The sequence below is a fragment of the Ambystoma mexicanum genome, chromosome 5q (genome assembly GCF_040938575.1).
Source record: "Ambystoma mexicanum isolate Mex_15411 chromosome 5q, UKY_AmexF1_1, whole genome shotgun sequence".
Lineage (NCBI taxonomy): Eukaryota > Metazoa > Chordata > Amphibia > Caudata > Ambystomatidae > Ambystoma > Ambystoma mexicanum.
In genome coordinates this window covers 547,628,083-547,646,532 of record NC_090933.1, presented here as the reverse complement: position 1 = coordinate 547,646,532, position 18,450 = coordinate 547,628,083, and the positions used below count along the sequence as shown (strand labels likewise).

At 42.0% G+C, this 18,450-nt stretch overlaps 1 protein-coding gene across 2 annotated transcripts in view; it reads right to left on the bottom strand.

Moving 5' to 3' along the window:
* Positions 1–18,450, bottom strand: part of SNTG1 (syntrophin gamma 1) — a 2,735,678-nt gene that overhangs the window by 1,565,172 nt on the left and 1,152,056 nt on the right. The window lies entirely within an intron of this gene.

Below are 18,450 nucleotides of genomic sequence, written 5' to 3'. Positions count from 1 at the left end.
AGACTAAGCGTGTCCTATAACACATGTTGATGAACATTGGTTCACTGTAGAGCCTGTATGATACGATATGATAGGTTATATATAACGCGCTTAATACCCAGAGGTTTCTAAGCGCGGACCCGTGGATCGAACCTGTGTGGCTACATGTCATCTTGCTTCCAAGGCGAGCACGTTGCCGCTGAGCAATCCTCCCGAGACTAAAGGCAAACACACAGATTAGAGAGACGCTGACTCTGCATGCACACCTGTGCTGATAAACAAAAAGTAATCTTCAAAATTATAAAAAAAAACTATACAGTCAGCTAAACAAGCCCACTACGCACAGAGACATTTGTTAGTTCAACCAAGTACAACAGAGTCATTTAAAATCTATCAAGAATTGACTACCCTTTCAAACGCATTAAATACAAGAACGTCCACACAAAGCTTATGTGATAGGTTTATGTCTTTTTTCGGGACAAAAGTTGCTAACCTACACATGGCTACAGTTGCTGAGACTAAAATCTATGCTAGCACAGAGGTGGTCTTATCGCATGGAAATTCAGATTTTAAAAGCATTGACATGGTATCCAGGGCACACATCATAAAAAAAGAGTTCAGGGGATTAAAGCTACACACAAAATGCGTAAAAGAGCATACAGTTTTGCCGTCCTAAGATCTGGCGAATTTAATGAATACCTCATTTCAAAGAGACATTTTTCCACAACAATTAAAGGAGGCACAGGTAACACCACTGCTGAATAAAGCACATCTAGACCCAGCAGATCCAGTAAACTTCATGCCAATTTCCAATGTACCCTTCCCGAGCAAAATCATGATGGGAGAAGCTACCTGTCAATTGTGAAATATTTCGGAAAAAATGTTCTTTGCTGACACAGCTTAATCCTGCGCTAGACAACGTCATATAAAAGAAACTATGGTACTGCTTGTAAGTGACAAACTGCTGGAAATTAAAGACACGGTTGACCAGCTGCACTAATCCTCCTAGATTTGACAGCAGCTTTCCTCACAGTTGACCATACCACCCTTATTCAATATATTAAAACTGTAATGGACATTACTGGGTCAGCATTACATTAGTTGCATTTTTTTTTCTAGGACAAATGAGGCAAAGGGTAAAACTGGATCATTTATTGTCTTCCAGCAACCAACTTTCTTGCGGGGTTCCACAAGGCTCAGTTTTATCCCCACTTTTTTTTTAACTGACATAATAGCTGTACCACCCAGCATTGCATGGGTCTTTAGGTGACATGCGCGTGGGGACTGCTATAGCCTTGTGTACGTTTTATTGTGCCTAACTTCCTATTTTTAGAAAATTCGCAAAATCGTCAATCTCCCAAAATCGCTAATACTGATAGCACAGGGCTGGACCCTGCCCTGTGCAGGGCAAATGGGTGGGGTTGGTCAAATTTCACTATCCCCAGTACACCTCAGACTGGTATGCTGACCTTGGGCCAAAATGTCAACCCACCAACTGTTATGGGGCAGAGCCAACCCCGGACATACAAACACACTTTCACAAATATATATAGAGAGATGTATCTTCTGGTTCAGGTTATTGAGATGTGGGGTTTGGAATGCCAGCTATATGTGGATGACAACCAGAACTGGGTCAATCTCCAGGGGAAGGCTGATGAGGGCAATACGGTAGAGAACCACCTAGAGGCACTGCAGCGCTGGATGCAGGGCTATTGCACGCATGAAAATGGAGTCCATACTAAAACTTTTCTACTGGGCCAACCTGCTAAATACCCCCTTCTGGGAGCCTCACATACCGAAAATCTGGGTGATTTTATTGATAGCCTGCCATCATTCACACCTCAAGTTGACACTGCAGTTAAAAGTGCTCACTTCCATCTGTACAGTATCAGTCGATGCAAAAATGTATTGATCACAATGCATTTGAAAATATTTAGCTCAAGCATTTGTTCTACCTAGTTTATATTATAGGTTGTCCCTATACTTAGGTATTGCAAAAAAAACAACTACTTAAGCTGAAAAAACGCACTGTTTGCTCAATTTTTGACTTAAGAAAATGCAATCACATATCTCAGCTTTGGCAGGAACTAGGCAGGTGGAAGACAGGATTCATTGGTCGAGACCTGGTTCAAATTTGTAAAATCGTGAACCGTCTTGCACCTGAATACCTTTTTTTATATGGCACAGAACTACCTGCCTAGTTATACATCCATCACCAAAGATATGTTGGTTTTTAGTAAATTTCACAAAGCTTCCTCTGTCGGATATGGAATAATATATCAGTCTCGAATAGAAAAAAAACCTACCAACATGGTTTAAGCATAGATTGCAAGAGTATTTCTGCTCCTTGCATGTAACATAAATCATATGCTATTGCTGTAACTGCTGCTTGGTAATGCATCTGTATTTATTGTATGTTTGGTGTTTTATATCACCTTGAAAAGGAACTTGTTTCAGTAGTGTGCTGAAATATTTTTACTACTATTAATGCTTTAGAGGCCAGCAGTTGCTGAAATAAGAAATACAAATCCACAAAAAAAAGCATAACACATATCCCAGGACAGTCACATAATCCCCACCACAATTACAAATTTACAAACAAGTGTGAACAATTTTAAATATGAAAAAAAACCATCCAGTCTATTATAGTTTTCATTGTTCTCAATTGCATTTGGAAATTAGGGATTGTGACTAAATTGGTATATTAGTTATGGTGAAATATTGTGTATGTTAATTTCTGATACTGTATTATCTTATTTTATATAAGATATAACAGTGTTGTATATCACAAATGCATATTTTTTTAAAAGTGTATACCTAGGTTGTTAAATTTGTGTGATTTTTCTCCATTTTTGTATGAAGCTTGCTTTTGCACATTGGCCTAAGCGCATTCGCATCGCACTGAAAACCGCATGTCAATGAACCTGAATGAAGCTTACTTTGCTGCCATTTTAGAATCATCCGCCATTTTGATTAAACTCCTGTTTTCTGTCTCATGTTAAAAACTGTGTTTTTGGCTCGAGCTGAGCAAAATGAACTTTGGACTATGTCAACATATTGAGGCTGGCGAAAGCAGAATGTTTGTCCTGCACCAAGAAACCTTGGAGCTGAACTGAACTGCAATTTAGATGTTGTCTGCACCAATAGCTTCATGCTTGTTCAAACAGTGGAATAGAATACTGAATAGCTGAAACTGTGTGCCTTTGCAGAAACCCATTGTGTTCATTTCTTGAATTTGGACTCATTTTAAACTGGAGAACCAATGTTACCACTGTATTTTGTGTATAGAAAACCATTTCTAGTGTTGGAAAACAACATTGTTGTATTTGCCATTTGAACTTGGTATGAACCCTAGCAAATTGTTAACTTGGAGAAGGGCTGAACGATGTACCGGGATTGTGTATAAAAGATGCATGCTTTGCAATGTCCAGGACTCTCTCCCCTCACGCTGTCTGCTGGTACACACTGCAAGGTGTTGGGCCGCAGATAGCTATCTGTACAGAAATAAATAATACATGTATCTCTGAACTCGTGATTGCTGTATTCCATTTTGGGGGTACTAAGCCTCTATATTTCTTTGGTCTTTCAATGTGTGCTGGACAATCAAACTAGATGTGAAATAGTCAAATGTGTGTGCCATACCCGTAAAGCAGTGCTGGTTTCAGTATGCCGGTACCACACTAGGAAACATTAAGTATCCGTGAGTATCAATTACTCCCCAAAAATGATTTTATTTTCACATTGTCCAGACAAATTGTCATTCCATTTTCACATTGCCACAGAAGATTGCCCTGTCCCACTTTCCCATTGTATCAGAATTAAACCAAGTCATTATATCATTGCTCCTACTACTGCCTCATGACACTTTTATATTGGCCCATTCCACCTGCATGTTGCTCTCAGAATTCCCCATGCTACATAAAAAAGTCCCAAAATGTTCCCCATGAAAATATTTACGGTGCCAAATATTTGCCCCATGACACTGTTACATTCCACCCATAACTGCTACATAGCTCTTTCATATTGCCCTCCAGATCGTGTCCCCTGGTATGTTTGTGCTTTCCCTATGACCTTTGTTAATGCTATCTCTTTTTTTTACCCCTCAACTTCACAATGCCAATTGCATACAGACCCTAAAAATGCCCAATTCCATGTTAACATTACCCCCAGTTCTCCACAATAGCAATTTGACATTTGCCAACAGAATTTCACCAGACCCCTTTTTCATTTTCCCCCAAACTCTCCCATGTGTTCTTTAACATTAACTCCAGAATTGCCACATGACACATTCACAATGCTTCTAGAAGACCCATATAAAACGTTCATGTTGCCCCATAAGATTATCCCAGGACACTTTCGCCTTTACTCCCTATTTGTCTGATGCCATTTTTACATTTCCCCACAAACTGACCCATGCTAAGATTTTATATTGATCTCAGGGCTGCCTACTTCACATGTTATCCCTAATTACCTCACGTCACTACTCACAATGTCCCCATTACAGTGCCTCATGTGACTACACCCTGGCCTCATACACACACTGCACACATATGTTCCAGTGCACACTGATTGCTATCCCTCAGTGCATCTTGATACATAGCACAGCACATAGGAAGACGTGATGAAATGGCCACCTGTGGATGTTCACATACATGGGAACGAAAGAATAGTCCTGACCCACGAAGGAGCAACACAGCACTTAGAAACTCCCTCAATCACACTAAATTTCAGTTTAGGCCTAAGGTTTGTGCTAGGGTCAACAAGCTGAACTCAGCACAACTTTTGAAAGGTGGGCCATGTTTTACTTTTAATCCCAGAAAATTACCATTTAGTGCTATTATGTGCTGCTAATGCCTAGCTAGATTAATGTATTTCACCACTACAGTGTCTATTGTATAGCCAAATAAATGACTGTCATTAACAGAGAATTGACTACATAGCCAGACTGGCTTGTTTTTCTCCCAAATAATCTAATTGTATGGACCAATAATTTAATTATGGCTACCAGCCAGAGAATCTAATGCATAGCTAAAGTGATGTATTCGCTACAAAACTATACACAACATAGTGAGCATAATTACTTCGCTATCAGAGAATCAATGTTATAGCAACATTAACATATTTGCTACTGAAGACTCCATTGCATAGCCAGACTGATTTGTTTTGGTACCAACTAATTTATTGCATAGCCAGATTAATGTTACTACTGCTACCAGAGAATCCATTGCATAGCTAGATTAACGTATTTGCACCAGAGATTCCATTGAGTAGATGGGTTACTTGTTTGTTCTGCTGCTAGAGAAATCACTGCACAGCTGTACTTCTGCTAGAAGAGAATCCATTGCATGAGTATATTATTTTTTACAGCGTGAATCCATTTTATATCCAGATTAATGTATTGCTGCCACTAGATAATCTATTGCATAGTTAATATTACAATTTTCTGTACTGTGTTTTGAATCTAGGTGCCCAGAAAAAAGTACCTCAATTGTACACATGCATACACCATCCAATTTCTTACTTGCCAAGAGTCAATTATCAATAGCCAATGGCGAATGCAAATTCTGTGCCCTGGTTTGGGAACCAAAGTGGAGAGAACAGAGCCACTGTGTCCTTCTCTTCAGAATCTCCAGGTTATTATGAACATTTCATTCATGGATCATAGTCCACTAGCCAAACCCACTCACCCTCTTGCAGGGTGCATAGCCACCATGCAAATACCAGCAATGCATGGTACAGATTGTTATTGGTTATTTTTAACGTGCTGGGGATCGAACTTGTGTTGCTCCACGTCGTCTTGCTTCCAAGTCGAGCACGTTGCATCTGAGCTATCCTCCGAGAAAAATCGTAATACAATAAAGCATAACACGTTGCTCCCAGTGGCCCCCATTCCACTTTCTTGGACTGTTTTGGTGATAATTTGATGCTATATTGTGTGTTTTTTTAAATTACATGAGTAGTCCAAACGATTTTTTTTAGTCTTTTTACAAACGGAATGACCCGTTGTTGAAGGCATTGGGATTGTACCATCGTCTGCTTGCCAATACACGTTCGGTATAATGCTGAGATAAGTGCTACTGTGTTTTGGAATAACAGCAGCACGTTTTCTGTTTTGTAACACATATACGTGCACCGTTTTTCCACTGCCTCGTTTTTGGTGAACTTCAAAATGTAGGGGGTCTTCTTTACATATTGTAAATACGTGAATGTAACGGTCAATTAGGTTAGCGTTTTTAAAAAACTGTGCACAAATGGTGCAAGAATTCAAAAACCCATGTTTTGAAACAAAATGCTTTTGACACGCATGTCACCTTCCTTTAACTTTCTCTCTGCTTTGCCTATTGATCTGTTTTTAAAATGGGATAAGGAGCTGACAATATGAATTATGGATTTGCTTGTTTTGTACCCGGCTGACCTTGTGTGCACAGCATGGCAATTTTCGTTCTAAATAAAATTAGCAACCAACTTTGTAGGGTTTTTCAGTTATTATTCAGGAAAATTGGCCAATGGGCGTAACAAAAATTTGTGATGATAAAAACAACTTTCACTTCGAGATGTATATTTGTTAACTCATGTACATGCATATTGTACCTTTGTAGGGTCACATTCTGGAAAGTGTGTTAATGCTTCCTACCACTGGTGGAATAAAAAAAAGATACTGCCCAAAGTAAAATGTTACCACTTACCATAGGGCAAAACACTGCTTCACTGAAAATGCCCTTGGATAAGTGACTGTTGGATGCTATTTTATTATTGCTGGCAGGGAGCTATACAGCTTCTTGTTATAGCCTAGATGATTCTGATAAGCTTGACAGCAACAGCTACCATTATCTACGTTTGGCTCACTTGGCCAACTGGTGCCATGAAAAGATACCTTTTGTGAGTTGACTGGTCAATCAGAAAGCTCAGAGTCCAGGTTGTATTCTCTGGTAAAAGCCCACGTTTCGAACAGCCTGAGTGATCCTGGCCAGCGTCCCCTTCGCTTCACAGCTCCTCCTTCCAGTCCCTGCTCCCCCTCACCTCTTAGCACTTGTGTAGTTCCCACACAAGAGTGCTTAATTTACAAAAAGAGAAAACTTACCTTGCAGTGCGGCAGAGCGTTGCTTCGTAGGCTCCGAAGTCTGTCTACTTGTTGATGAGGTCAAAGTCATCAACACACAAAAACAGTATAGGTATGTTTCTTTTTTAAATAAGCACTTTTTGTACCTGCGTAGGAAAGTACATGGTGCTAATAACAATATAAACCTCGGGGACGGGCCGACCGCAGAGCATTAACTGCCTGCCCACTTGGATTATATCGCCTCATTTGGACACATTTGTCAGGCATTTAAAGCATAAAAGGTCATATATAAGGGACAAAAAGATGTAGTTTGTATCTTATATGGAAGTACATTTTTGACAAGCAATATGATAGCTACTAGCTGCTGTAACGAATTACAGGTATTCATCCCTTCCCCTCTAGGGGGAGGCCCGCTCCTCCGTAGTAGGGGTTGAGGCAAGAGGGACCTCATCGGCAAAGACTACCCCTTTGGGGTCAAGGACCCCCGTTCCTTTATAAACTCTCTGAGGCAACTACCATAGTTGCATACATGGGACTGTCTTCTTTGAAGAATATTATGGCTACTTCATGTTTGGCTGAAGGCAATGTAAAAATAAATCCTTGTGGAGAAAATAAGGAAAATGCCTCTTTAAACAGAGATGTAAATTTAACTACAACAAGTCAGAGCAGATGGAGAGGAGAGTGCTATCAGCAGTGGAAGTCCCCTGACCTCATCACGCTTTGTGGAGGTGGAGCCCAAGCAAATCGCGCAGCCCGCAAGCTTTGAAAAACCAGAGCAGCAGAGTGTGAGACACCAGAGCCCCTGTAGTGCAAAACTGCAAAGGAAGTGGCACAAACAGGAGAAGAAGGGAGAGGTACCTGGTAGTGGTGCGATCATGGATGCCGAGCAATGGGCAAGACACCCCAAAGAACAGTGAATAGACTACCGCAATGGGAGGTCTGACAGCCTTCCGAGCACCAGCATCTGCAGAGAGATGACATCCAATGAGGAACTGAGAACAGGAAACCAAAGATCAGCGAGGAGAGCGATAAGCGGTACTCGACCAAGAGCTGAGCCCTGCAACCGTTCCACTCATAACAAGAGGTACCAGGGGAATTGGGAACAATGGAAGTCCGCCAGGAAATCATCTAGGTGAAGGAATTCATCCCAGTCCCAAGGATAAAAGAATAATCAGAAACAGAAAGTTGAATGACTGGAACTGAACAAATCAAACAGAACAAACAACAAATAACCTGTTAGGGAAAGACCTGGGGTGGTGTATATGAGGAGAGGAACTCATTCCAATCCTGAACACAAAGTATTATTGAAGATTCCAGTTGACAAAGGAGGTGAACAAGATATAAGAGGAAGATTTAAACATGCCAGGTGGGGAGCCAACAGAGATTGGGAAGAGAACCCCTGTGAGGAAGGGCAAGAACACAATACACTCAAAGTTGAAGCCTAGAGAAAGTGGTGCTTAATTTGTGGGGGTGTTTGCCAGGGATTTGCCCTGATGCCTATTTCTGAGCCCCGGCACTTGTGGTCTCAGACACAGTTTTATTATGATGTGGAGTTTTGGCAACCTTATTATTTTAAGTGCCAGTAACATAATAAACACCTATAGATTCAGAGCCAAATGTAAATGATTGTGTTTAGAGACAAACTTAAGTATGTGTCTCATGTCAAGACACATATTACTGTATATGTATGCTGTTTGGTATTTGTAAATCACACATATGCCACAGTGACCTAGTACATCTGGCTACCACAAGAAGCTGGTGGGAGTTGCAGCTTTATCCACATATATGTTGACAGCATGGGGAGCAGCCATGGGTGGTTGCAACAGCGGGTGGGTGGGTAGCTGCCCATCCTGGCATGTCATTTGAGCCTGGCACTTATTTTTACAAATTAAGCACTGGGAGAAAGTGTAACCCAGGAACTTATAACAATTGAACAAGCTAAAAGAACACTGAGCCTCAAAAAGAGTTGGCAACGAAAGCCTGAGAGGAAATATAATTTGGAAAATGCTAAGCAATTAGACTGTGAAGAGCATATGTGATGTGACAGGAGTGTAAGGACTAATGTAAGGAAAGGTACCACAAAGAGAGAACCGCAGAAAGCACAAGCTCCAATAGGTATCTTGAAGAACTACAAGAGTTGATAAGGAAGACTACTAAAGGGGATTACGTTAAGTAGTATAGGACTATCCAGAACACAGAAAAGACCAAGGGGAGAGGAGACATTCTCTTGGCCTATTTACTTTAGTTATATTTAGTGGTAAGGTCAGGTAGAGTTAGTATAGACAGAGGACATGTTTACTTTGGACATCCTGACATCTGACAAGCACATTTTGTTTCTTTAGATAGGTAGGGTATTCCCTTTAGCCATAGGGAGAGATATTTTTTTATTTTACTAAAGAGAGTAATGAATGTCCTTAAAGTGTCTCCTCCTTCCGACCCACCGGGCTGCCCAGACGTAGCTCCTGCTTACTTTGAGATGCCAAATACCCAAGAGCTGACTTGAGCTCCTACTAATTGAATCTGCATTTCCTTCCCTGTGCTGGTGATATTTGCCTTCTCATCAGAAATGCTGGTTCTATGTGGTTTTTCTCTTTTTGAAGGCCGCACATAAAAAAGACAGATTTATTTTGGTTGATTTTGTGTGGTCCTAAGAAAAGCATACATAGCACATGCCTCGGGAGTTTCACAACCCCAGCCTCCCAGGAAAGCCATTCTGCTACCAGCCTGCACCCCTGTCCCTCCCACACTGATGAGTTTTTTTTATAATTTGGGAGGTTTTACCCCCCAAGACCACCTTTCCCCCTTGCTCCCCCACAGCCCTACTGCCTCCTTTCACCCCAAGCATTCCCACCCATTCCTCACCTCATACACACACAGACAGTTACATTTACCCCTGCCCCTCACTCCCCTTATTGCAAACATTCTCCCTTTTCACACACACATACACACATACTCACTCATCTAAGATTCCTGCAACTCCTATTATGGGTCCTGCCGTGCATGTCAGTCCCTGAGCACACTCGTGTGCATCGCAGGGACTGAAAGTTCGATTTAGAAAGACAGCTCATAGTGGTCTGCAGGCGGTTTTTCTAAATCAGTCATTTTTCAAATCGATTTAAATGAATCAATTAATTCACTTAGTAACAACATTATGAATCCCTAAAATTGTGTAAATTGACATAAAAATCAGGCCAGACCTGAGATTTTCTTAAACTGTCATTAGGTGCTCTCATAAAGTGCAAGCCGCTCACCAAAGTGACTCTTATATTGATAACACTTACTTTTCAATATTAAAAATTACAACATTTGAAAGGAGAGGCCTACCTGTTGTAGAAGTGAACGCTAGTTTCCTATGTTAACTGTGACCTATGTGTGAATAATTATTGTATTAAAGAAAGATTTCATTCATGGACAGTAGGCCCAGATGCAATACAAAATGTTGCATGTTACACATCATGTCGATTTAAAATGCTATCCTTTCAGAATGTTTCGATGCAGCTTGTTTTCCCCACTGAACTGAAAGGTCTGTGCTTCTGAAACTTTGACCTCAAGACCTTAAGCTGAGGCTCACCAGGAAAACAGGTATGTTTCTGTTAAATGCTAAGAAATACAGCATTTGAGATTGAATCCATGCAAGGGTTAGATAAAGAAAATCAAGGCCTGACCTCTCTCCCCATTAACTGTGCATTAGCTTCAAACAGATATCTTTGAAGGCACTTAATGGCAGGGCTGGAAAAACATGAACCCAGGCAGATGTCTGTGCCATGTGACTTGGGAGAAATGGGAACTCATCAGGGATTGAGCTAGATGTGGAAGTCAGGGGCCCATATTATGCATTGCCATTTGATTAACATTGGATTTCTTTTCCTTAGTAAAAAGTGAATTGGGTGTCCCAGTGAGCTCATCCAGGACTCATATTAAAGATCACACCATGATTGTCAGTTCTAAGTAATTATTAACCATATGTGATGGAGAGGATTTGAGTTAGGAAGTCAACCATAATTCAGAGGAACTCAAACATTTGGTGAATGATAGAATGCAAAATCAATGTTTGGATTATAAAGTGTCATATTTGTAACTATTTCAGCTAAGGAAAAAAACACAAAAAATAATATATTCTCCCTGGAAGGTTTTGTTATGTTATGTTAAGAGGTTTATAACACGCTTGTCCGCCCTTAGGCACCTTGGCTCGAGAAAAGGCATAACCACGTAAACAGCCAAAGGCTAAAAAAGAAGCGTTTTAAGAAGCTGACGGAAGTGAAAATTATTCTCCACACTTCTCAAAGACGGCAGAAGACCATTCCACAAGGTGCCAGCACCCACCGAGAAGGCCTGCCCATTCTGGCTCGGTGGAACCTAGGAACAACAACAAGGCAAGAGGAAGCGGACCACAAGGAGCAATGCGCGAGGTAAGGCTGGAATGTATTGTGCAGGTAACACCTTGGTGGTAGAAGGCACGATGAACCAAGCAGAATGATTTAAATGTAACCCTCTGACCACTGGGAGCCAGTGGATGGCCCGGAGAACTTGGCTGATATGGGCCCTGTACAGAGTGGAAGTGGCCTCCCGAGCTGCCACATTTTGCAGAAGTTGTAACCAATGTAAGAGTCCTGCGGGTTGAGCCACATAAAGGGCATTGCAATAGTCAATGCGACTTATGACTATGGCTGAAACCACCTCGAGGCACAGCTTTGGGAGTAAGAATGGAAGCACCTTACTGAGTATTTTAAGAGAAAAGTACCCTGCTTTGCAGGTGGCTCTCACCTGTGCGGCCATGAAGAGAGTAGCAGAAAAAGACACACCTATTTTTTTAACCACTGCCACAGGGGTGGGCAGATTGTCTAATTTAGCAGGTTTTAAAGAAGAAACTCAAAGAGTGGGGTCAGGAGGGGAGCCCACAACCAGAACTTCATCCTTGTTCCCATTGATTTTCAGCTATTTGACGTCCATCCACCCCTTCAGGGTCTCCAATCTAGTCGAACCAGAATCTGGGTGTCACCAGCAAAGGTGTAGCACTGGAAGCCGTAAGAACGACAAGAGGCTGAACATAGATATTAAACAACATACAGGACAAGGCAGAGCCCTGAAGAACACCACAGGAAAGCAAGTGAAAATGCTTTAACTACCAAGAAATGTTCCTTAGACTGATTCAAGGCAGATTGAATTTTCAGAGTGAAGAAAGCTCGCTTTGCAGATTTAATAGCACCAAGATATTCCCAAGAAAGTTAATGAAAAGTTAGGTTCTCCTAGAATTGTAATCAATATGCCATTTTCTTTCTGCATGCCTAACTTTTGGTTGCAGAGTTTTAATTTCTTCATAGAACCAAGGGAGAAAGGGGCATGCTTTAAGACATATTAATTTCGCATTATCTGTGACCAAAAGTAGGATTTTAGACAGAAGTGCAAAATCATGGAAAGCTCTGACATCTTTCGATTAAAAGGGAATGTAAAAGTAAGCAGGGTTGACCGAACACCAGATACGCTTTAGGACCACAAAAGGAGTAGGTTTAACACGTGGGACCGGGCATAGCATCTCAAAAGGAAAAACACGTTGGTCAGACCATACTAATAGTTTGACTAGAGCAACATCAATAACAGAATTAGCATAAAAATAAGATCAAGCCTTTGAGTGGGCTCAGATACCAGCCGATTAAGACCACAATCAGTTAATGAATCAAGAAACTGAGCCAATAAAGGGGGCTAAGGGGTATTGAACCTAAAGTTAAAATCTCCTAGTATATTGGAGTAGGACAACTGTAGTGGAGCCATAATTCCAAAAAAGGATTAAGAAATGCCACCTGAGAATCAGGTGTACGATACACAATCAAAAATGTTACCGAGAAAGATGAGGAGATAATAAGACAAAACAGTGCCGCCTCCATTTCAACATCATGCACAAAAGAAAGTGTAGAGCAAGCCAGAAAATATTGATATACCATATCTAATCCACCACCAGGATGGGGAGCAGTCCCCACCAGGATTATGTCTTGCCAAAATAAAATTAGTATTCCCTGATTCGCCATAAAATGTAGATTTCAAAAATATATATGTTTATGCTGTTATCTGAAAGGAGAAGATAGTTGCCATGATGTGATGTTCTGAAAAAATCTGACATGTAAAAAAAAAATGACATGATGCATCTCTCTGCTCACTTCCTTATCCATAATTCATACCTCCTAAACTCCTGGCTCTTTCACCTTGCATTGGGCGGATTAGTGGGAGGAGGAGAAAGACAGATGTCCAATCCGTAGCGTGGGACTATCCGTAGAGTGGGACTATTTAGAATATGTAATTGTCAGCACTAAATAATATCAGTTTTCAGTCTAAAGGGAGACAGAAGCGGAAAAAGAGGTGAGCAGACTTACAGAAGAGTGCTGACAAAAAGGAAGGCAAACAACCAGGAGAGCTAATAGACAGGAGGACATGAGATACTTGCCAGGGACCTTTGCTTGGAAACCTGGGAAACCTATCTGAAAGAGGCCTAAAATCTGGCTGGAGGGACCTTGCTGTGAATAGAGGCCTGAAGTGTGAGCTGCCTACCAAAAGAGGGTCCTAAAATCTGGCTGACCTCCTGAGTTAAGAACAGAGATGTCCCACGTAAGTAGATGTATACCAAAGCTATCAATTGTGTGGGGAGCTACCTGCCTTAATCCCTTTCCATTAGTGGTTGGGGGTTGTAGAGAAGGCATGGTATCACAAGTATTGACACTGACACAATGGATACAATTTGTTAAACATTTGTTGATAATGTTGAGGTTGGAAAAAACTCCTATTCTGCCTTAACTAAGATGGGAGTAATCAATCTCTTGTACAAAAAGTGTAAATAGGAGAAAATGTTCAAATGATAATGTGGCTGAACTAGCTCTCCTCCCCATGCTAGGCCTCACGAGGCAAGGCGATCCTTGTAGGCAGGATGGCACACTATGCCTCAGCTTCCAACACATTACACAGTTCACAACCGTGGAGTGAAGCCCGTCTGGCCTTCCACGTTTCAAGTTCCCTTTTCTGGCTTTCAAAATAATGTTTCAACAAAAACATTCACAAAGATCCCCCTTTTTCACCACACAGTTATCTTAGGTCCCCCTCTGCCGGGCTCAGACCTCTCACGTTACAGTTCACACAAATTTGCAAGGAGGCTCGCTTCCCCAAGCTTAAAATATATCAGGTCTCCTTCAATCGGGCTTGAACCACTTTCAGATGTCGAAATCTCTGAATGTGGGTGGCTTTTATTATAGACCACCGCATGACCACTTCGATTCAATGTTCACTATTAATTTTCAGTCTTGCTGTTTGTTCACCGTGTTGCTTCAAACAATACACCTTTCACTGCGACTTTTGAATGGGCTACTTCCTTTCACAACTCTGCTACTTAGTATCCCTTATCTTGCAGCCGTAGTTCACTTTAAGGTTCATTCACAGGTCTGCTTTTCTTTGTGTTTTCATCTACACGCATGCAGCCTTCACTTGTGATATGATGTTGCTACTTCATTCACTTTAAAACAACACAGTCTCTCGGGTTGCTTGCCAACTCACCGCCTGTGTGTGATTTTTTCTTGTTTGGGGTTTTCCGATTTTTGAGTCAGGGTTAGTACCACAGGCTTGACCTCACCTCCCCAACTCTGCCATTCACCCAGAAGGGTCACTTGTGTCCTTGAAAGACAATGCAATATTCACTTGTCGGATCTGGCCTTCTCCACACGTCTTTTGCGGCCTCTCAGAGGCAACAACCTCCAAATGGGAGGCCTTGGGGTTTTTGGCCCACTGCTCCCTTCCATTGGTCTGTTGCTCTGCTCCATTAGGTGTGCCCTCGTACCAGAAGTTCTGCTCGTTATCGTGTTCTGCCTTGCTCAGAGTGTGTCCTTAGGTGTTGCCTTTTTTCGTGTGAGGAGAGCGAATTGGTATCAGGTGTATGCACTTAGAGTAAAGTGCCTGACTTTGCCTGACCCGATTAAAGGGACATGTCCAGTACGATGTGAAAGAGTGAACCTGGTTACTCTCAGTCACCCTCTCTCTCAGCCCAGGGAATCAGTAAAAATGTTCGGAAAAAAATTACTGAATGTGTGAATTTCGTCCGTTCTAAAATTCTGAGTTTTTTCTTCCTCAAACATTTGGATCGCAGGCTTTCAACCCCAATTCTTGGCCCAGTGTGTGTGTAAAAAGGATGGGAGGGGAGTTGGGACTTCGTAAAATCCTTAAACAATTGGATGGGATAGATGAACTAAAAAAGGGGGAATACTGTATCTCACCATCGGCTATCTCACCCCCACTCCCCTAAAACCCCTCGCCCAGGTGATCCTCCCGCACTGATCAACCCCCATGGTCTGGATCCAAAGGCAATGGCCGTGCCCTGGGCACATGAGAGAAAGATCCCTGGGGACTAGCAGGTGAGATACCCTCTGGTTTCTCAAGGGGGGGGGGGGGCAAAACTGTGTAAACCCTGGCCATATTTGACTAAAAATAACACTTAATGAATTCCCTTACAGAAAAACACCATATCCGTTTTGATCGGAAGTGTGAGGTGAAGCTGTCTGTTTTAACCCATTCCTTTTCATTAGTGGGTGCTCTTTCATTGGTGAGAAGAGGGGTAAAAGTGGTATACCCTTAGCTTATGTAACTAAAAATACAATGTAATTAATTCCGATAGGGTCAGCTACCACGGGTTGATGTTTTTGTCAAAATTCGAAATTGACAAAGATTATAGCAGTGAACAGTAAATGACTCTAGTCTTTAATGTAATTGGGTAACCCTGCTGTTCATTTAAATGCACTAGTGTCCCCAAAATGAAAATTCCAACACCCTGCATTCCCTGAGAAAACAAATTGGCCCAAACACATTTTCCCATTCATTCCAAATTCCCCAAACCCTGCATTTCATTTAAATGTGTGTTCCCGATACAATTTTCCCACTGAGTTCATTTCCCAGACCTTACATTTCAAATAAAAAAACTCCCAAACAAAATTATACCCCTACTCTCTGTACCTTGCCCTCAGACAAAAGGGGTCATATATAACTGATGCTTGGCGGTGGGGGGTTGCTGGTAGAGAAGAGCATTGTGATAGCCCAAGCAATCACTGTGTGTTTTTAAAATGCCCCATCTGTTAATGTGCAAAGACATCCTACGTGTATTTTAATTTCAAATCTTCAAATTCAACCTGTGTTTGTTGTGGTAACTGAAAGTCTATCAAGAAATACATGTCAGTCAATTGATGCAAGTAATTTGCATTTGTGATTGTTGTGTAGTGCCACAGAGTTGGTGGCTGGTGTTTGTATGATTGTTTATTATTCATTGTAGAAATTTAAATAAATGTACACTATTTTTTCTATACACCGGCCTGGTTTCTAGCTTATTGGTGGTACAGAGGGAATCTGCTGAATGGTGTTACACAGGTTGGAGGCCTAACCAAATTTGAATGTGCTAAGCGCTTTGTTGTACAACACCTTCATTGGGGGGGGGAGTGGAGGAACTGTCTGAGTTGAGTGACCATCCAATACACTGTCAATACTTTGCTGTAAAAGAAACTGAGGGAGCTTTGTTTTACCTATATGATCAACCAATAACAGCAGAGGCACACCGTATATGTTAACATATTTCCTATTGTTGCCTTCATCTGTTTTGATGGCAGTAGTACATGCAGTATGTCTGTGGACATAACGGGCCTCATTACAAGTTTGCCAGTCAGAAAACAAGGGTGCCAGTAAACTCACCGGCACCCTTGTTTCCGGACCGGCAAACTACGAGTTTGCATACCATGGCCACAGCACCCAACAGGTCTGACCCTGCTGGGCGCAGCGGCCCCAGTAGGCAGACTCTTAACGGAAGCGCCAGCACCATTAGCAATGGTGTCGGCACTTCTGAGTCCCCACATCTATAGAGTCTATGGGAAAGGGGACTACATTTTACCGGTTCCTGACTGCCCGGGTCGCCAGACTTGTAATGTCCTGGTGGCACTGGGAAGTCAGGCGTCAATAAAATATTACAAGTCTGGTGGCAACCAGCCGGTAGCACTGGCATGGTTACTGCCAGACTAGTAATGAAGCCCAATGTCTTATCAAAGATTTGCAGAGAATGTGGAGCCAGAATAATGGAGGCCCAACAATGAACCTGGGGAAATAGCTATATAGACAGAATAGTGGTTCACATAGGTGTGATTTCAATAAATATGAAGATGTTGATTTCAACAATTTCTTAAGTGACAGAGTCCACTTGCAATTAGTTAACAGAATAGAGGGAAATACATTGTTTTCTAATAAAAAAAGAGAAGTTCATAAAGATTGGGTAAGAAATTGTCAATTTGTCTATTTTGTTCAGAGTTAAGTCATGTGCCCTTATAAGGAAATGGCTTGACATGAGGGTAGGATGTGATCCTCACAGTGACAATAGTGTTGCAAAGCCGTTCCTGAGAAGTGATGGGTTAATTGGCCATGGTATCTGGGTGTCATCACCAGTGGATTGGTGTGGGACCCAGAGACAGTATGGGAGGACCTGTTAGCCAACCTCAATATGCTCAGATATGAAACAGGGGTCCCACATGTCATCATCAAATGCAGCAGCCACTTCAGTTAAGCTGAAAACATATGGGGTACCTGAACATCTTTATGGCCCGTGGGAGAGAACCCATAAGAAGGGATGCCAATAACATAACATTCTGTTAGCACCCCGTTGTGATTGGCATAAGATGGCTGTTAAGTTGAACCAATTGAGACAGAGAGGAGGCTGTGCATGCGGATCAATGCACACCCACTTACCAACATTCCACAGGTGCTTGGAAGTGGCGATCAAGAGGCTCAGCATTGTGTGCCACTTATCAGAGTTTAATTTAATTTAGAGATTCTTCCCATTGGAGGATTGCCTCCAAGAAGGATAGCCCCAAAGTTATAGAGAGGGGCAGGGACAGATTTCCAAGGACTCAGGGAGAACAACACGCAAGAATGAACTAAGCAATCCCAAATAGAAAACCATGCATATCTGAACTTCAAAGAGCAGGAGCCATCCTTAGGGGATGGGTTAAAAACATATATAACGAAGCGCAGCATCAGAGTACAGTGGGAGTTTCAAGAAGGAGGAAGGGTCCTGTTTTGGCACAAGGGCTGATTTTGAGAGAGAACACCATGCAGATATAGAGGTGGAGAAGGGTGACACAGAGTGTTATTACGAGTAAGCCAGTCCAGGAAAAATACAGATAAAACATCCGGTGCTACTGGCTCTGGTATTTTTCCTGGACTGGCTTATTCCAGGTCTGCTGATAGGGGCAGGGAACTACCGGCAGGCTTGACCTGCCGGGAGTTCAAGCCCCCACTGGCAGAGGAATCACTAAAGCACTGGCGGGTTACCAACAGACTCGTAATGAGGCCCAATGTTTACCAGAAGAAAAGGGAAAGAGGGTAATAGAAGGAGGAGGACAAAGGATCAT